The sequence below is a fragment of the Macrotis lagotis genome, chromosome 1 (assembly GCF_037893015.1).
Source record: "Macrotis lagotis isolate mMagLag1 chromosome 1, bilby.v1.9.chrom.fasta, whole genome shotgun sequence".
Classification (NCBI taxonomy): Eukaryota; Metazoa; Chordata; class Mammalia; order Peramelemorphia; family Peramelidae; genus Macrotis; species Macrotis lagotis.
Window position 1 is genome coordinate 770,545,558 of NC_133658.1, and position 22,266 is coordinate 770,567,823.

The 22,266-nt window shown below is 34.2% G+C and overlaps 1 pseudogene; it reads right to left on the reverse strand.

Annotated features, from left to right (window-relative positions):
* Window positions 1–19,153: 19,153 nt before the first annotated feature.
* Window positions 19,154–19,550, reverse strand: LOC141488192 (small ribosomal subunit protein eS24 pseudogene; annotated as a pseudogene).
* Window positions 19,551–22,266: the final 2,716 nt, after the last annotated feature.

Genomic DNA, 22,266 nt, shown 5'->3' on the forward strand with positions numbered 1-22,266 from the left:
ATTACTGGGTATTTAAAAAATCATGTGGACACAATTTTCAAGATCCATCCAGATAATCTTCTAAAGGTTCCTTATTTTTCAACAAATAAAGTTTAAGTTCTTATCTTAGCTCCCAGCATTGTCTATACTCAGTTTTATCTCTAAAGACTCTCATTTAACTATGTTCTTACTAAATTAAAGGCTTCTATGGATATATGTTTAACATAGTTATACATGTAAAACATATTAGATTGCTTTCTATCTGGGGAAGGGGGAGGGAAGAGATGGAGAAAGGAAAATGTGTAACTCAAAACCTTATTAAAAATGATACTATCTTTGCACATTTCTGGAAAAATGAATAAAGTTTTAGAGATTTCATTGTCCTTTTTAAATATTCACTATATTTCCACCTTCATATCTTGTGCTCTACATCCCTGAAGTCTTGTCCCCTTCAACTCTTCCTGTTATAATCCTATCAACTCTAAAAAAAAAAAAAAAAAAGGTAATAAGTCATTTCTTCTACACAGGTATACTTGACTCTCTCCAGGCAGAAACAATTTTTCTCCTTGATCTTTACATTGTCCTTTAACCCCTTTTATACTTTGTTTATGCTACAGACTGACTTACATGATGTAGTGACTGAATTATCCTTGTATATTAGCATATATGTTATATAACCAGATTTTATATTCTGTATGTATATGAACTTCATTTTAATATTATTCAGTACGTTAAAATTGCTTGTACTGTTACAGTTGGTTTTCAGTCATTTTTCAGTCATATCTGAATCTTCATGGTTTTTTCTTTGTGGCTATACTGGCAAAAATGCTGAAGTAATTTGCCATTTCCATCTCAACTCATTTTTCATATGAGGAAACTGAGGAAAACAGGATTAATTGACTGACCCAAAATCAAACAGTTTGCAAGTATCTGAGATCACATTTGAACTCATGAAAGTGAGGGGCTCTAAATTCAATGATCTATCTATTGTATTGTGCCACCTAGTCACCACATTGTAGGGAGATAAATGTGATTGTTGTACAAAAGATTAGATAAATGATAAATATTATATGGAAAACTGTTATAATATAAAACTTCTCTTGTTTTCTTTGGAATATTAAGGTGGTCTGATTAACCATTGGATTGAAACAGAACCATTCTCAATGAACCAATCTCTTGCTTTTCCTTCTCCTCAACTAGACCTACCATTAATAGGTAAATGGGAAAAAAAGAAATAAAAAATGCAACATCTCAAAAATGATCATAGTTTTACTGTTCGTATTTTGAGATGATATCCGCAGTAAGAATTTTTTCTTATAAAAGAAACGTATTTCAACTTTTAATTAGAATCTTGACTTCACTATTAGCAGTGTGTTGCAGTGGAAAAAATGCTGACCTTGATGTTACAGTAACTTAATGTGAATTCTAACTCTGCTCAATGTTACTTGTGTAAATTTAGAGAAGTCATTTAACTGACTTGTTAACCCCATATCTGTACCTCAGTTTTATCATATATAAAATCAGGGAATTGGAACAGTTGATATCCAAATTATTATTTTCATATATTCAAAGTAAAATATTTTGTTCTGAGGGCATTGCTTATTGCCCAGAGAGCAATGAATTCTTGGAATCATTTATAAAATAAATATAAAATACTTCTATCAGACTTAGAAATAATTCCATATTCTTTGGTGAGGCATTCATTTATTTTTATATCTGAAATGAATCTCCTCTATGAGCAAAGTAGTATTGTGTGGGAGAAAAAAGGAATGCAATCTTCTCTTAAAGTTGAAAGGCATTTCAGTTTATTAAATTAATGAACATTAATTTCAGCATTTTCAATTAACCTTCAATATCCTCAAAGTCCCCAAGAGTTTCCAGTTGTCACTATCCATTAATCTTTCTCATCTAGGACTTGAATCATACTTCTGGTAATATGCTAGTCTCATTGACTGTAATTAGTTGAAAATCAGCACCACTTTCAAGGGGTCAAATGTCAAGGGTCCATGAGGTTAGATGAAATATAATATTAATCTGGCATATTTGGAAAAAATGTTTGTTCCCTTGCATTCCCAGATAAGAGAACATGTCAGCATCATTTTAGAAAAGATATTTAGTCCTTGCTTAGTACTTTTATGATGGTACTTTTGCTAAAATAGTTCTTATCCTTAGGGAAAATATATTTTTCCTAGTGCCTCAATGCATTAATCTGGAAAATGGAATAAAAGATGGGAGAGTAGTAGAAATTGAATTCAGAATTGTACCTGAGCACCCCTTAAGCAATAAATTATAAAATGATATATTTCAGGTCATACATAGCAAATTTGAACTGAGCTAAATTCATCTATCTCCTAATTTGAAATATGATAAGCATAGACAGTTAAAGGAAATCATAAACTTTTTTGTATGATCATCACCCTTTGTTAATTTTTCCATTCCTAAATATTTGAGTATAGAGCCATTTTTCAGTCATATCTGATTTAATTTCCTTACACAATAGAATCTCAATAATAAATCAGGACATTGATATTATTTGCAATTTAAATATATTTTTGAATTTCAAATAATTTGAATTTAAAAATAATTTTTAGAAATCTTAAAATATATAATTAAATTTCAAATTATATTTAATAATTTCCTTTACTGTATATATATATATATATATATATATATATATATATATATATTCATGGGGAAATATCAAATTTTACACTGATTTACCATATTTTTGAACTAACAATCCATTTATATAACTATGATTTAATATGAGGTCTTTTCATCTGTTCATCATCTATTAAATTCATACTATTTTTTGGAAATAAAGATAAAAAAGATGAGGCACTTCATTCAGAAATCTGGTCTTAGTTGTATATAACACATCCTAGGAGGGGTGTAGTCTGACAATGGACATTTTTATGTAGTCTTTAAAATTGAGTGCCTGCTTACAAAAGAAAAAAAAATACTTCGATTCTGTTGTATAGAGTATAAAAATAATTACTGCTGCAAGCAATTTTTCTCACTTGAAGAAAAAACTGTGATATTTGCTTTTGGAATGTGTTTGCAAGAGGGTTGTTTGGGTCTTGAAGTCTCTACTGAAAATTCTACTGTGGAGGTTATGAGAAAAAATTCATGAATTCTACAATACATGAAGTGCTTACCCTACCCCAGTAAATCAAGGTGTGTAATGTTAGATTATCTTCATGATTGTAGTGAGATATTCTAAGTATATCTTGGGATAAATGTACCTACAGATGAAGATAGATATTCTCTTTGGACCGGTCACTATCTGATGAAAACCCTAGATTTCACCCTGTGTGAAACAAATGAGAAAAAAAATTAGAAGATGGTACTCCATTAAATAGAGGCCACTTCTAATCCTGCTAGAAATCAAAAGTATCAATTAGGAAAAGAGAGAGGATATGTAGTAGCAGTAGTAGTAGCAAAGTAGTAATATTACATGTAATTTAATTTTTCTGGTAGATCTTGAATATCATTGGCATGTCAATACTCAGTGAAGAAACTAGCTCTCCTAGTCATACTGTCATTTGTACTAATTTATGGTATTAGGCAGAGGTATATAACTTAATTTGAGTTTCACAGATGTTTTTCAGTAATGAATAGTTAATTAATTTGCTATTATCAATGATCACATTTGATTGTGTTATTAATAATCAGTGTATTATAAATTTTATTTTAATTAATTGTTATTAATATATTGATATCTACTATGAGTTAGGTACTAGCAGGAGACTGGAAAAGCATTCTTAGAATCATATTTATGAATTCATAATTTGCTAGAATGCAAAAAAATCACTTATAATAAAATGTGATTATATAAATATTTTAAAAATTCATGTCATCGCTACCCCTAGATTTAGAACTGCTATTTTAGACAATTTCCTAGACTATGTGACTTGCTTAGGAATATTCAACTACTGTGAACCAATTCACAAGACCTATCCAAGCTTTCCTGACTATAAGGCAAGCATCTCTATAACTTCAACTCTATAAACAGATTATTGCAGGTGGTTTCATTTTCTTCCCACAGTCAAACAAAATCAAAATAAACCAAAGCAAATATATATCATGACCCATTTTGTCAATACATCTTACACAGCTCATTTTGATCATAAACAAATAAAAGAATGTCATGAGTGAATGATTTGTTCAAATGTCTGTTGTAGAGGTTGAAAGGAAAGAGAATTCTAGTGGAAATTTTGACATGTTCCTCTAAGAATAGAAAATTAAATATGCAAAATATCCATTACTTTATATATGAAATATCCATTTCTTTTGCATTATCTCTTGTTGCTTTTAGAGTAAAGAAAATCAGGACTCAGAGTAATCAGCAAATGTTCAATGTCAATTTAGAAATGTCTTTAATGGATTTTCAAAATTATCAATGAATTTTCCATATTTAACACTTTTAATTATTGATTTCAATAATGACATAGATATCATACTTTTCAAATATACTCATAAAGCAAATATTGGAAAAGGGATTTATTATAATGGGAGACAAAGCTGGAATCTAAAAAAAATCTTGACATATTAGAATGTTAGTGGATATAGGTTGAATTTTAACTAATATGATGTTAGTATTGCTTCCAGAAAAGAAATTTCACAAGTTGACAATTTTAAGTCATAATTAAATATGAATATGACTCAGTATTTTGACAGAGTGAAAGCACAATCAACAATGAAAAATCAAAAGATTCTGTGACCTATCAATAGTAATTGTGTGTAGTACTATAGAGGTGAAAGTGGCTGGAATTGGTAATGAATCACTATTTGTCAAGACTTCTGGGATGGAGCCACAATGGTGGCTAACTAACCTAATATGCTTCTGGAGCTTTTCCATACCAAAGCTAAATGAAATCTCTGCTCTGACATTCACACTACAGATATTACAAGAAAAAAAAGATTTAAAGAAATTTTCAACAACAGACAGCATAGAGGATCTTCAGTGAAGTTCTCTCTTTGGGGGAAAAGGGGAAGTAAAGTGCAGGAGGCAGGAGGGGTGGAAGCCAGTAGGAGGCATTTAGCCACAGTGTAATACAGGTCCTGACAGCTTAACAACAGCAGAGGTCCTGGCAGCTAATTAGCAAGCCAGCAGGGAGGATTCCAGCCCCAAAAAAGTTTGAACCCAAAGAACACAGAGGTAAAAGACAGGATTTGTTAGCGAACAAACCACTGTTAAGTCAAAATCTGGACATAAAAGAGGAAAAAATTGCCTGCAAAGACAAGGCCTAGACTGAATAGACAACATCTTAGCAAATCACAGGCCAGGGATCAGACCCCAACCCCAGCAAAAAAAATAAAATAAATAAAGCTTGGATCTATACTCCCTGTACCTGGAAGCAGAGCTAAAACAACAAAGATTAACAAAAAAAGCTAAAAGAGTGCTCAATATGGAAAACTGCTTTATAGACAAAGATGACAGTAATGCCATGTCTGAAGAAGAAAGCACTAATCATTCACAGGGAAATATCAAAACAGTCTATGAATTGCACTCAAATACAAAAACTTATTGAACAGCTTAAAAAAGAATTTAAAAATCAAAGAATAGAAGAAGAAGATAAATGGAAAAAAAGAAATGAAAGTCATGCAGGAAAATTATGAAAAATTAACCAAAGAAATCAACTCCATTAAATAGGGGGATGGAGCCAATAATACAGGATTTTCCAGAAACTTGCTCCCCCAAAAGCTGTCAAATTATGACTAGCCAAAATTTAGAGGGGCAGAGCCCACAGAAAGCCTGAGTGATACAATTTTCCAGTCTCAGACAACTTAGAAGCTACACTGGAAAGGTCTGTTTCATTGAGACCAGGGGTTGGAAAGAGCCCCAGCACATTACAGAGCAGCACAGTCCAGCTCAGCTGGGTCTGGTGCCTAGATCAGTGGCATAGGGGGGCAGTTTCTAGACCTCTTGGTCCAGGAATCACTGGAGAGACCTGGAAGGGGTGGTGAGAGAACTCTGCCTCATCAGAGTAGAGCCTCAGAGCAGCCCTGTGGTGAGAACCTGCAGCTGGAATTAACGGAGTCACCCAGTACATCCAGAGCTCTCAGCTCACAGATGATAAGTGGGTTGCGGGGGGGGACTGTTGAGGTCTCTCTCTTCTCTCCCTGGAATAGGACTTTTTTATATGGCCACACTCAGAGACAGGTTGCATTTGGGCTCCCATAGCACCATAATGAAGGAGGGACTGTTCACAGCTCCAGGGCAAAGGGGAGGCCCTGTGGTTATCCACATCCAAGAGCATTGGAAAGAGATCTTTCAGAGTCTCTCATAACATTTTGGAGGAATTAAGGTCCTTGTGGATAATATCTCAAACACCACCCCAAAACCTTGAAAGTGTGGTAAATCATAAGCTGAGGAAATGAGTAAACAACAGGAAAAGAAGAGTCTGACCATAGAAAATTACTTTGATCCCATGGAGGACCAAAATATATACTCAGAAGATGACAAAGTAGAAGCTTCTGTATCCAAAACCTCCAAAAGAAATAGAAAATGGGCTCGGGCTATGGATGAATTAAAATAAAAGACTACGAAAAGCAATTAAGGGTGGTAGAGGGAAAACTGGGAGGAGAAGTGAGAGCAATACAGATAAATCATGAAAACCAAATCAACAGCTTGATCAAAGAAATACAAAAAATATTTTGAAGAAAATAATATGTTAAGAATTAGTTCAGACCAAGTGGAAAAAGCAAGACAAAAGGCAAATGAGGAGAAGAATGCCTTAAAAAGCAGATTTGGCCAGCTGGAAAAGGAAATGAAAAAGCTGTCTGATGAAAACAACTCTTTTAAATGCAGAATGAAACTAAAGGAAGCCAATGACTTTGTGAGGAATCAGGAAGAAATAAAGCTGTACCAAAAAAACAGAAGAAAATGTGAAATATCTCATTGAAAAACAATAGACCTAGAAAAACAGATCCAGAAGAGACAATTTTATAATTATTGAGAAATCTGAGAGTTATGACCAGGAAAAGAGTCCAGATTTCATTTTTCAAGAAATAATACAGCAAAATTGCCCTGAGATCCTAGAAGCAGAAGGTAAAATAAAAACTGAGGGAATTCACTGATCATTTCCCAAAAAGTAAAACTTCCAGGAATATTATATCCAAATTCCAAAATAATAATAATAATAATAATAATAATAATAATAATAAAAACTGCCAGAAACAAACAATTCAACTACCGTGGCTCTATAGTTAGGAATACACAGGATCTGGCAACATCTACATTAAGGGCCCATAGGACTTGGAATGTGATATTCTGGAAGGCAAAATCTTGGTTTATAACAGAAAATCAACTTCACAGCAAAACTCTTCTTTTATGGGAAAAGACAGACATTCAATGAAACAGGGGATTTTCAAACTTACCTATGGAAACAACCAGAGGAGAACAGAAAGTCTGATATCCAAGTATAGGACACAGGTGAATTATAAAGGTGGTGAATAAGAAAGACTAATTATGAGGAACTTTATGATGTTGAACTTTTTGTATTCTTGCATGGGAAGAAGATACTAATAACTCATATGAACTTTCTCATTTTTTTAGTTTTTTTAATTTATTTTTTATTCGCATTTTGTACAAATGTATTTTTACATTAATAAAATATTCTTGTTTACAAGTAAACAAAATACCCCTCCTCCCCCATGAATATAGATAGACTTGCTTGGGTGAAAAAAGTAAAGGGGAGAGAAAAAAATTAAAATTAAAAAAATAATAGTAATAATTGTAGGTATGGTCAGGTGGCGCAATGGATGAAGCACCAGCCCTGGAGCCACGAGCACCCGAGCCCACATCCAGCCTCGTAAACCCAACAATCTCCCAGCCATGTGACATGCATGCAAGTCACCCGATCCCCACTGCCCTGCAAAAACAAAAAAAAAAAAAAAAGAAAAAAAGACCCAAAATAAAAATAAAATAGTAATAATAGTAGGGGCGGCTGGGTGGCAGACAGAGCATTGGCCCTTGAGCCAGAAGCACCTGGGTCCAAATCTGGCCCCAGACACCCAAAGATCACCCTGCTATGTGGCCCCAGGCAGGCCATCCATCCCCACTTGCCCTGAACCTTCCCCCAAATAATAATAACAAAAGATGTGCTTGAATCTCTGTTCCAACACCAACAACTCTGTCATGGGTGGATCTCATTCTTTATGATAAGTCCATCAAAAAAATTACTTCCATATTTTTCCACCATTGCCATTGCAGATTGCAACTCCCTCCTTTTTTTATTTCTCCACTACCATGTACTATATTTTCTCTCTCCTTTCACTCTGACTCTGCTGTAGGGTCCTTGACTGACTCAGCAGACAGATCCCTGGTCCTGGGGTGAAGAAGCCCTGAGCCCCCATACCACCCCTTAGGCCCAGAATCCACCTGGCCCTATGGTCCCGGACAGGCCTTCCAATCCCAGCCCCTTGAAAGAAATAAGAAAGAAAATGTGTTATATGTGAACATTCTCCCCCCATGATCCATCCTTTACTCCTTTGTTCACATCCCCACCCCTTCCCCCTGATCGCCCCACCTTCTTACTCCAGATGTCTATACCCCATTGAGTATATATGCTGTTTCCTCTCCTAGCTATCTCTGATGAGAGCCAAGGTTCCCTCATTCCCCCTTGACTCCCCCCCTCCATATCATTGAAATAGCTCATTGTAATAAAAAAAATCTTATTATGTGAAATATCTTGGACTATTCCTCCTCTCCTTTTTCTTTCTCCCATTCCATTTCCTTTTTTACACCATATTTTATCTTCAAATTCAGCTTTCGCCTGTGTTTCAAGTATAAAAGCTCCTTCTACCTGCTCTATTAACTGAGAAGGTTCATATGAGTATTATCAGTGTCATTTTTCTATGCAGGAATACATGCAGTTCATCTTCATTAAGTCCCTCATATTTTACCCTTCTCCTCCAATTTCTATGCTTCACCTGAGTCCTGTATCTGAAGAACAAACCTGTTCAGCTCTGGCCATTCCAAAGGGAACCTTTGAAATTCCCCTGGTTCATTGAAAGTCCATCTTTTTCCCTGGAAGAGGACATTCAGCCTTGCTGGGTAATTCATTCTTGGCTGCATTCTAAGCTCTTTTGCCTTTTGGTATATTGTATTCCAAGCCCTACAAGCTTCCAATGTAGCTGCTGCTAAGTCCTGTGTGATCCTGACTGCAGCTCCACGATATTTGAACTGTGTCCTTCTGACTGCTTATAATATTTTCTCTTTGACTTGGGAGTTCTGGAACTTGGCTATAATATTCCTAGGGGTTGGTTTTTTGGGATCTCTTTCTCGGGGGCATCGGTGGATTCTCTCCATTTCTATTTTGCCCTCTGCTTCTAGAATATCAGGGCAATTTTCCTGTAGTAATTCTTTGAAAATGATATCAAGGCTTTTTTCCTTATCATGACTTTCAGGTATTCCAATAATTTTTAAATTATCTTTTCGAAGTCTGTTTTCCATATCGGTTGTTTTTTTCAATGAGATATTTCACATTTTCTTCTAATTTTTTCATTTTTTTGGTTTTGAAGTATTGATTCCTGATTTCTGGTAAATTCATCAATCTCCCTGAATTCTATTCTTTATCTGAAGGATTTGTTCTCCTCAGTGAGTTTTCTCATCTCTTTTTCCATCTGGCCAATTTTGCTTTTTAAAGCATTCTTCTCCTCAATAACTTTTTGAACTGTTTTATCCATTTGACCTAAGCTGGTTATTAGGATGCTATTTTCTTCAGCATTTTTCTGGATTTCCTTGATTAAGCTGCTGACTTTATTTTCATGTTTTTCCTGCATCTCTCTCCTTTCTTTTCCTAGTTTTTCTTCAAACTCCCTCATTTGATTTTCAAAGTCTTTTCTGAGCTCTGTCATAGCCCAATTTCTGTTTTTCTTGGAGTCTGTAGATGCAGGAGCTTGTGATTCCTCATCTTCAGACTGAGTATTTTGATGCTTCTTGGGCTCATTTGCAAAATATTTCTCAACAGTCTTCTTGTTGTTTCTCTGCTTGCTCATTTTCCCAGCCTGGGCCTGGTTTGGGGTGTTTCCTGAACTTTTGGGACACTCCCACAAGGGTCTCAGTGTGTGAGGCTCTGTCCTCCCTCCTGGTCTGTGAATGACCATAAGCGCCCCCCTCTGCCACAGGGCTGAGGTGGGTGGGGGCCTGGTGTTCTATGGGGGGGCCTAGACTGTGATCAGGATCTGAATGTGGTCAGAGCCCCAGAGTCCTGTTCCAGGGGCAGAGGACAGAGCTCAGCAGTCTCTCTTCACTCCCCTCCCTCAGCTCAATGGGCTCATGCCCTGGGGGCTCCTGCTTACTGGTTCTGCCTGCTTCTGTTTCCTGGTCTGGGCTGCAGAAAGACCAAGCTGCTCCCTGTGTGCCCCAAGGGCTGGGCTCCAGGTGCTGGCTCTGGCAGGGGTCCCCCGCTGTTCCTCCACTTTGTGCCAGGTGCTCCTTGGGGTGCAGCTCAGGAGACTCCCCTGCTGCTGTGAGCTGTGGCTCCCAGCATCCTAGGGCTGCCTCCGGGAGGCTGAAGTTCTTTCGCTCTGGTGGGCCACCCCTCTGGTGGCCACCTCTCTGATCCTGGGGAGCAAAGCCTTTCTGCTCTTTTCCAGTTTACCTTGAGTAGGAGAACTGACTCACTGGGTCCCTTTGTGGTTTCTGTCTTTCGAAAGTTTAGTTAGAGTCCTTAGCTGATGAGTTTTATCAGAGAGCTCCTAGGACTAGATCCCTTCTTGTGGCCATCTTGGCTCTGAACTTTCTCATTTTTAAGAGTAGTTAGCTGGAGTATATATAGTTGAATATAATGGTATAATATAGTAAAAAAGAGTCAATGGGTGATAAAGGAAATTACTGGGAGGAAGAGAAATAAGGGGAAGAAGGGGCTAAGATATTTCACCTAAGAGTCCAGAAAAAGCTTTTACAATGGAGTGGAATGAGTGAAAGTTAGGGGGAATGAGTGAGCCTTCATTCTCATCAGAAATGGCTCAGGAGATAACATATTCACTTAATCGTGTATAGAAATCAATCTTATCCTATAGAAAAATGAGAGGAAAGGGATGGTCTAAGGTAGAATAGGGGGATGGAAGGGGGAGTAAGTAATAGAGGGGAAGATCGTGAGAGAGGGTACTCAGATGCAATATACTTCTGAACAGGGACAGGATGAAAGGAGAGAGTAAATGGAATAAATGACAGTGGGGAGGAATAGAGTGGAGAGAAATACAGCTAGTAATAGTAACTGTGGGAAAAATATTAAAGCAATGTCTCTGGTAGACTTATGATAAAGAAGGCAATTCATCCCAGAGACAGAACCATTGGAATCTGAACAAAGACTGAAATACATTTTTTTCTCTCTCACTATTCTTGAGATTTCTCATCTTTTTTTTGGGGGGGGGGGTTATGTTACTCTCTCAACAAGATTATTGTAATAATATAAAACAAATAAACCAAAAATTAAAAAAAAACAGCTACAAAAGGAAACAAAAGATAATTGAAGAAAATGAAACCCTAAAAAGTTGAACAAATAGAAACCAATGAATCTACAAGACTACAAGATTCCATCAAAAAATAAAAGACTAATAAAATTGAAGAAAATGTAAAATAATTTTAGGGAAATCAAGTGACCTGGAAAATATATCCAAGAGAGACAGTCTATGAATCATCATACAACTCTTGAAAGCCTAGAATCAAAAATTGAACATGGAAAACCTCATGCAGAGAATTAAAAGGGAAAACTGTTCAAATCCACTAGAATAAAATAACAATATAACCATTGAAAGAATCCACAGAAGTCCTCCATAAAGAGAGCCCAGGATAAAATCTCCAAGCACTGTAAGAGCCAAATTCCAGAATTCTCAAATAAAAGCGAGAATATCATAAGCCACAAAAAAGGAAAACAATTCAAATACAAAGGCAGCACTATCAGACTCACACAGGACCTATCATCTTAAACACTGAAGGATCAGAAGTCTTGAAATAGCACATTTCAAAAAGCAAAGGGAAGAACAACCCAGAATGAACCATCCTGCAAAATTCAGCATATACAGGGGGGGGGGGGGGGGGATGACTGTTCAGGGGACTTCCAGAACTTCCTGACACAAAGAACAGAATTGAATAGAGAATTCGATCACCAAATACACAGCTCAAGCGTTGCATAAAAGGGGTAAATGAAAGGGGGGAGGAAAAAAACAAAACAAAACAAAACAAATGTTGGTCAGGATCATTAAATTGTATACATCCCTAAAAAGTGCTATATATCACTTCTTATTCTTGAGAACTTTACTTCTCTTAGAATAATTAAAGCATAGAATATAAGTGAAAATAATGAATCTAAGGAAATGAGTATAATAGGATCTTATCTCCCCATTGAAGATATCCAAGATGACATTACTATATTTGAGACAAAAAGCCATGAGAAAAAGCAGGGGTGTTAACTTCAAACTTGTGTTTCATTATCCTTTTACCCACATTAATTCTAGTGTGCTCAGCACTTTGTCTAATGAGGGCATCAAAAACTTCGAGGTTCTTAGTCAGTTTCTCCCATAAATTATAATCATTTGTAAAATTCTCAGGTGGGACCTCCAGTCTCCCAGCATTTAGAGTCTTTTAAGCATCATAACCTGCAACGTTTTCAGTCAGTGTAACCTAAAATCATTTGTAAAGCTCTAAGGTGAGTCCTCCATAACATCTTAGTACTTAGAGATTTTTAAGATTCTTGCAATTAATTAGATCAGGGTTAAACATAAACTGTGCTTCATTTAACAAGGGTTTAAGTACCTTGGGTGACTGTGAGGGGTAAAGTAGGAGAAAGAATTGGATTGGCTTCACTTTACAAGGTGTTAAGTACCTGGGTAGAGAGGGAGGGTACAAAAGTGTGAAAGAAAATAGGTCTAGCTTTGCATGACAAGAGGTTAATTAAGAAAACAGAATCTTGGTGGGGGGAGGAGGAGGAAAAGAGGGTAATATGTGAGAGAAAATAGGTTTGGGGTATGGGCAGAAATATTTCAAGAAATGATATAGCTTTGGACATACCTTGGCTCATGAGGAGGACTGTGTGGACTTTAAAAGGAGCTAAGGTAAAAGTTATTATATTTATAATCTGATGCAATTTGAATCAATGCTGCTTATTAAGCAATCAAGCAAACAGTCTGTGATGATATCTTGATAACAATATGAGCTTATCAAGCAAATAATCAAAACATGATTGATGATACCAGATTAATAGTATTAGAGCTATAAATAATTCCAAGGGAAGAGGGGCAAAGATTAATTATTGTAGAGGGAAAGAAGGGAGAATGTGAATGCTAAATAAATTCTATTCAATAGATTAAGTCCAGAGAGTGAAAAAGATGCATGTCCACTTGGGTTTAAAAATCTGACCTAATAAAGATAAGGGAGAGAGGAACCAATAAAAGAGAAGGCAAAGGTATAAGGGAAATTAACTGAAAGTTAAATTTTTAATGGAAAAGAGAAAGGGAAAAGGTAGTAAAATTTTGATGAGGAGTAATAAGAGAAAAGGAAAGAGAAAAATATAAATGAAGAAAGATAACATGGAGGAAAATACAGAATCAGTAATCTTAACTGTAAATGTACATGGGATGAACTGTCCCATAAAACAGAAATGGATAGCAGAATGGATAAAATCCAGAATCATATGATACGTTGTTTACAAAAAAACACATCTGAAGTAGAAATATACAAACAGGGTAAAGGTTAAAGTTAGGAGCAAAATATATTATGCCTCAGTGGAAGTAAAAATTCTCTGGGCTAGCAATCCTAGTCTCAGACAGAGTAAAAGCAAAAATCAATCTCATTAAAAGGGATAAAGAAGGAAAATATATCATTTTAAAAGGCATCACAGGTAATGAAGCTATATCATTAATAAACATGTATGCACCTGGTGGTATTGTATCCAGATTCCTAGAAGAAAAGCTGAGTGAATTACAAGGAGACATAAGAGCAAAACTTTACTAAAGGTAGTCCTCATTCTCCCTGTCTCTGAACCAGATATTTGTAAAAACAAAATGAATAAGAACAAAGTTAAGAAGGTCAATGAAATCACAGAAAACAGATATGATAGACTTCTGGAGAAAACTTAATGGGGGATAGAAAATAATATACCTTTTTCTCGGCAGTACATAGCACCTACACCAAAATTGGTGTATTAGTGCACAAAAACCTTTTAATCAAATGTAAAAAGGCAGAAATAATAAACACACTTCTCAGAATATGCTACAATAAAAATCACAAGTAATAAAGGGTCAAGTAAAAATAAACCAATAAGTAATTGAAAATTAAATAATGTGATCTTAAATAATGGCTGGATAAAACAGCAAATAAATGAAATAATAATTATATTCTAGAAAATGATAATAATAAAAAATCATACCAAAATTCATGGGATGCAGCTAAGGCAGTTTTGAGGGGAAACTTTACATCTCTAAATGCCTATATGGAAAAAAAATAGAGAAAGAGGAGATCAATGATATGGGTATGCAACTAAAAACATTAGGAAAAAAGGACAAAGTAAAGATCCCCAATTAAATGCCAGATTAGAAATTCTGAATATCAAGTGAGAGATTAATAAAATTGAAAGCAAAAAAAACCATTGATCTCATAAATAAAAACTAAGACTTGATTTTATGAAAAAAATAAAACAGACAATCCTTTGAATAATCTGATAAAAAAAGATAGAAGAGGGCAGCTAGGTGATCAGGTGACGTAGTGGATAAAGCATGGGCCCTGGAGTCAGGAGTACCTGGGTTCAAATCCAGCCTCAGACACATAATAATTACCTAGCTGTGTGGCCTTGGGCAATCCACTTAACCCCATTTGCCTTGCAAAAAAAAAAAAAAGATAACCAAATTACCAGTTTGATAAAATGAAAAGGGTAAACTAACCACCAAAGAGGAGGAAATTAAAAAGATAATTTGGAGCTAGTTTACCAAAGTGTATGCCAATAAATTGGATAACTTGCATGAAATGATGAATTTTAAAAACAATACAAACTGCCCAGATTAATATAAAGGAAAATAAATTACTTAAATGACCCATTTCAAAAAAAGAAATTGAACAAAACAGCAATAAACTCCTTATGAAAAAGTCTCCAGCTCCAGTTGGATTTACAAGTGAATTCTACCACACATTTAATAAACAATTCCTCTTTTACATAAAACAAATTTAAAAAAAAATAGGAGAGGAAGGAATTCTGCCAAACTCTTTTTATGATACCAACATGGTGCTAATACTGAAACCAAGAAGAACTAAAACAGATACCCTTTTCATTTTTGACAAAATAATAAATAGTATCTATCTACTCTCTACTATTTATTTTTTACTATTATTTTACTATCTACATCAACAAATATTATATGTAATAGTAATATACTTGGAGCATTTTCAATAAAATCAAGGGGAAACAATATGCTCATGGTCACCATTACTATTCAATATACTATTAGAAATGCTAGCTGTGACAATAAGAGAAGAAAATGAAATTGAAGGAATCAGAATTCTTAAAGAGAAAACAAAGCTTTCACTCTTTGCAAATGATATGATGGTATGCTTAGAGAACCTGATAAAATCATCTAAAAAATACTCTGAAACAATTAGCAAAGTCAGGAAAGTAGCAGGATATAAAATACACCCACCTAAATCATCACATTTGTATATATGAACAACAAAGCCCAAGAGCAAGAGATAGAAAGAGAAATTCCATTTAAAATAACTATAGACAACATTAAATACTTGGAGATTTCCCCCCTAGTCAAACCCAGAAACTGTATGAACACAATAATAAACCACATCTCACCCCAATAAAGTCATCTCTAAAAAATTGGAAAAATATCAATATGCTCGTGGTTAGGTCAATTTAATATCATACAAATAAGAATTACACCCAAATTAAATTAGTTATTCAGTGCCACACCAATCAAACTACCAAATAAGTACTTTACTGAATGAGGAAAAATAGTTAAAAAATTCATCTGGAGCAACAATACAAGGGCAAAGAATAGAAATGGAATGGATGAAAAAAATTCAAAGGATGGTGGTCTAACTTTCAAAGATTTAAAACTATACTACAAAATAGTAGTCATCAAAATTGCCTCATACTGGTAAGAAATAGAGAAATGGATCAGTGGATTATGATAGACTCAAAAGAAGTTATGGTAAATGCCTACAGCAATCTCCTATTTGACATATCCAAAGACATTAACTTCTGGAATAAGTATTTGTCAGTATTTGACAATAATTGTTGGGAAAACTGGAAAAGATTATGGCAAAAACTAGGGATAGATCCACATCTCATATCGTATACTAAAATAAAGTCAAAATAGGTACATGATTTAGCTTAAAGAGACATACTATAGATAAATTAGTAGACCAAGAAATATTTCATCAGATCTGTGGAAAGGGGATAAATTTATTACCAAACAATAATTGGAAGACATTATAAACTGCAAAATGAAAGATTCTGACTATATTAAATTAAAATGTTTTGCACTAATAAAATCAATGTTCCCAAAATTAGAAGAAAAGCAGAAAAGTGGGAAGCAATTTTTACAACTAGGAGTTCTGATGAAGATCACATTTCTAAAACCTAAAGAGAATTACATCAAATTTATCAGGTCACATCATTGTCCAGCTGATAAATGGTCAAATAATATGAACCGACAGTTTTCAAGTCAAGAAATTAGTGGTATATATAGTCATATGAAAAAAATGCTCCAATTCCCTATTGATTAAAGAAATACATATTAAAACAACAATAAGGTATCATCTCACATCTATTAGATAAGAAAATGGGAAAATGATCAATTTTGGAGTGGTTCTGGGAGTATTGGGACATTGATGCACTGCTGATGTTTTGATCCAAACCATGCTTTCTGGAAAGCAATATTGCCCAAAGAGATTGTCTTTAATTATTGTATGGTGAGAAAAGTCCCTCATAGTTGATTATCATATAATGCTCCTATTATTGTGTACAATGTACTTATAATTCTGCTCACTTCACTCACTATGAATTCATGCAAGTCTTTTTAGGTTTTTATGAAGTTCAGTCTCTCATGATTTTTCTTTCAAAACAATAGTACTCCATCTCATTCATACATACACACATATGTATATACACATATACATATACATATACATATACATATATGTACATATATATATATATATACATATACATATATGTATATGTTTGCTTAGCCATTCTCCAATAGAGGCACGTGCCCAGTTCTTTGCCACTACAAAAACAGCCAGCATAAATATTGTTTTACATGGGAATATGTTTTACCCTTTCATTTTTTTTGATGAAATAATTTAAGTTCAAACAGGTTCCATTTACTATTTTAAGGAAAACTACATTTATTGCTATATTCTCTGGTGTTTTTAATATGATTGGATGTTGAAATTTGTTATTGGCTTTTTTAGCATCCTTTAAGATAATCATATAATTTCTGTTAGTTTTGTTGTTGATATGTACAATTATGTTGTTTAATATTGAACTATTTCTGCCTATAAATGCCACCTGTTCATGTTGTTTTATTCTAGTAATGTCTTTGCTAAAATTTTATTTATGATTTTTGCATCAATGCTTATTAGGGAGTTTGATCTATAATTTTCTTTGTTTTGGTTCTTCATGGTTTAGGTATTAGCAAATTGGTTTCATAAAAGAAAAAATCTACTTTTTAAAATTGTTCATGTAGAATTGGAGTTAATTGCTGCATAATGTTTGGCACATTTCTCTTGTAAACCCATCTGAACCTGGAGATCTTTTCTTAGGTAGTTTATTGATTATTTCTTTGATTTTCTTTTTAAATGGGACTATTTAAGTATTTTATTTCCTCTTCTGTTGATCTGGGCACTTTGCATTTTTTTAAGTATTCATCCATGTCATTCAGTTTATAAAATTTATTGGCATCATGTTTGGCAAAATAACTCTGAAGTATCTCTTTAATTTCCTCTTTCTTGGTGGTGAGTTCTCCATTTTAATTTTTGCTGCTAGTAATTTGTCTTTCGTTTTCAGAAATCAGATTAACAAAAGGTTTTCTAATATTTTTTTCATAAAATCTATTCAGTTTCATTTATTAGGTCAAGAATTTTTTTTGCTTTCAGTTTTATTAATTTCTCCTTTGATTTTCAGAATTTCCAATTTAGTATTTAATTGGAGATCTTGGATATTTCCTTTCTGTAGGTTTTTTTTATTTGCATACACAATTCATAGTTCTCTTTCTTTATTTCATTCATATACATATTTAGAGATAAAATTTCCCTTAATAACTGCTCTGACTGCATCCCCTAAATGTTGGTGTGATGTGTCATTGTTATGATTTTCTTCTATGAAAAGGTGGATTATTTTTATGATTTTTGTTTGATACCTTCTCTTTACAATTATACTAGTTTCCAATTAATTTTTGGTTTATCTTTTCATGGTCCTTTATAACAAGTAATTTTTATTGCATCAACATCTGAAAAGCTTATATTTATTATTTCTGCCTTTTTGCATTTGACTGCAAGGTTTTTATACCCTACTTACAAGGTAATTTCTGGTACAGATGCTATGTTCTACAGCAAAAAATGTATATTCTTTTCTATCCCCATTTCTCCAGTGGTTTATCATATCTAAGTTTTCTAAGTTTTATTCACCTTCTTTACTGTCTTCTCATTTATTTTGTGGTTAGATTTATGTAGGTCTGAGAGAAGAAAGTTGAGGCCATCTATTGTAGAAGTTTTGCTTTCTATGTCTCCTTGTAATTCATTCAGATTCCCCTCAAAGAATTTGGATGCTATATCTCTATGTACATATATGCTTAATAATAATAATAGTAATAATAGTAATAATAATAATAATAATAATAAAGCTTCATTCATTATTTACCTTTTTTTTTTGCAAGGCAGTGGGGTTAAGTGGATTGTCCAAGGCCACACAGCTAGGTAATTATTAAATGTCTGAGGCCGGATTTGAACTTAGGTACTCCTGACTCCAGGGCCGGTGTTCTATCTACTGCGCCACCTAGCTGCCCCAACTATTTACCTTTTAAGAAGACTTTTCCTTATTATTTTTATTTTTATTTTTTAAGAGTTTTAACAGTTCATTTATGCTCTGATGGAAAATCCAAATTATATTCACAGATAAACATCCACAGTGTCTTTTAGTTCTTCTGTTATGAAATCTACAGCTTACTTTTTGCCAGCACCAACATTTGCCTTTGCAGTGCCCCTCACTTTCTTCATTCTGTTCTTGTGTTCCTTTTCACTGCTTTCTTGATGTTTTTTTCTTCTCACACAGACCATGCCTTGCAAGTCTGTGTTTTGGTTCATTTTTCTTTGCATAGTCAAGGGAATCTTAAATCATGCCAAAGCCTGTTGTTTTGTCACCACCAAAATGGGTTCTGAATCCAAAGACAAAGATGACATCTGGAATTGTATTATACATCTTGGTCAGTTTTTCTGGAATTTCAGTCTTTGGTACCGTGGCCTTGCCAGTTTGAAAGATATTTATAACCTTCTGTTTTCGAAGAAGCAGTCTGTTTGTCATGACCTTCCTGGTTCTGATGGCTACTGTGTCATTCGCTCTTGGAGCATGGTTTCTGAACATCGGAGTGCACTAGAGGCCTCCAGGAGATGGGCTGAAAGAAGAGTCAAGAGACAAGCCAAAGGATGGTGCAGATGTGAGCAGATAGCATCTAGACCCCAAGAAGACTCACCATGGTGGCGGCCAGCTCCTCGAGCAGCAGGAGAGTGGAAGGTCCTTAATATTTTTAATGATATCTCTTTTTGTTTTTGTTTTGTCTGAGATCTGAATTGCTATCCCTGATTTTTGTCTTACTTCAACTAAAGCATAACATATTTTGCTCCAATATTTTACATTTACCTTGTGTTTATCTCTCTGCTTCAGATGTGTTTCTTGTAAACAACATAGAGTAGGACTGTGGCTTTTAATCCATTCTGTTAACTGCTTCTATTGTATAGGAGAGTTCATTCCATTCACATTTACAGTTTAGATAACCAATTTTACTTTTCCTTCCATACTATCTTTCTCTATTTGTATGTATATATTTGCTCCCTTTCCCCTTTAACTTTTCTTTAAATTTAAACTTTCTGTTAATTTTCACTTATACCTTAAACTTCCCTTTTACTAGTTCCTTCTTCCCTTTTTTTCTCCTCCCCAACTCTGCACTTCCCTGTAGAGTAGGCTATATATTTTAAACCCAATTGGGAATTTATCTTTTTCCCTCTCTGGCCCAAATCTATTTAATAGGATTTACTCATTGTCCACACTCACTCTTCTTTCCATAGGTCTTTGTGTCTTTTCAGCTGTTGCTATGTTTCCACTAATGCCTTTTTCTTCTTTTTAATGGTTCTGTACTGATAGAAGTACTTTCAATCAAAGTACTAACAATCAAGGTACTGTCATTCAAAGGTTGATGTTTGATTGCTTTATTTCTTTATAAGTTTAAACTACTATCAATCAAAGTACAATAAAAAGCTGATTTATTACTTGTTTACTTGATTGGGAAGCAACATTGCCTCCTAGTCACTAAGTCCCCTCTCCTTGTCTGTCCAAATATAAATACATTTCTGAAGAGTCATGAATAAAACCAAGGTACTTTATACCGTACCCCCTTTTCAAGCACCCTCCATGGTCACATAATCCTCATGAGTCAAAGGATCATATGCAGTCAAATCAATTTAGAAACAATTTGTACCCTTCCCTCCAAGCATACTTTCTCCCAAATTCTCTTCCCTTTAGTTCCCCAAACATGGTACTTACACTCTCTTTAATGAAAGTATGGATTAAGAGATTACTTCCTAATCACTTTATGTTCAGTTCTTCTAAATACATTCCCACCCTCTGCGCCTATGGTACTATAAACTTCTAAGGATCTAATAAAGTAAAATCACTTCTGATTTAATTTACTATAGAGTCTGTAAGTACTGAAACACTTTGAAGTTCTCTTTTAATAACTTTACAATTGATTGAAAGGTTTGCGAGACACTGGATTAGGATTTCCAGACTATGTTGAGCTCTATGAATAAGACTGTACTAAAATCGGACAAAGGCTATGTGAGACACCTAAATTTAAATGTGAAAGCTTTCCACCTGGACCATTTGTTTCAAATATAGTGATGTTATTTTGATCTTCCTCAATAGAAGAACAAGAACCAACTATACTGGTATCTTCTAAAGTCAATCTCTTCAATCTCTTTAAACCTGTAACTATACTAAGAGAAATGCAATTCTCAAGAGTTGCAAGTATTATCTTCCCTTATTGACTTATATACAATTTAATGTTCTTTACTAAATTTTCTTATTTTTTCTTTCCATTTATCTTTTCATGAATCTATTGAGGCTTGCATTTGGATATTGAATACTCTATTCAGTTCTAGTTTTTTTTTTTTATCAGGAAAATTTGGGAGTCCACTATTTTGCTGAATATCCATCCTTTACCCTGCAAGAACATAATGAATTTTGAAGTATAGGAAATTCATGTTTATTTTCCAGGCTACTTTATCCTATGGAATATGGTATTCCAGGTCCTTCAGTCCTTTAATGTTGAAGCTGATAAGTTTTGTGTAGGTCTGATTGTGTTTCCTTTATATGTAAATTGTTTGCTTTATGTTGTTTGCAGTATTTTCTTCTGGAATTTGACTATAATATTCCTTGGAGTTTTTATCCTAGGGTCTCATTCTGGAGGAGTTCTGTGTAATTTTTTTCATTGGCTATTTTATCCACTTGGCCTAACAGATTTGAAGAATTTTCCCTAATAATTTAGTGAAAGATATTTTCCAGGTTCTTTTTTTTTTGATCTAAGCCTTTTGGTAGAACAGTAATACATAAATTATCTTTCCTTGGTCTATTTTGCAGGTAATTTCTTGTTTCTAAAAGATACTTTACATTTTTTTTCAATTTTTTTCATTCCATTGACATTGTTTAATGGAATCTTTAGTCTCATAGATTCATTGGTTTCTATTTTGTCCAATTCTACCTTTTAGGGTTTTACTTTCTTCAGTAAGCTTTTTTTATTTCCTTTTCCAATTGGTTATTTTTATTTTTTGCTGAACTGCATTTCATTTCCAGTTGGTTGATTTAAGTTTTAAATGAGTTGCATTCCTTCACCACTTGGTTGAAGAGTTACATTCTTTTTCCAGTTGGTTATTTTTACTTTGATAGGGAGTTATTTCTTTGGCCAATTTTTCATAATTTCCCTGCTTGGCTCTCATTCCTCTTTTTCTAATTTTTTTCCTCTCTTCTTTCATTATAAATTCTTTTTAAAATACTTCTTTGCAGT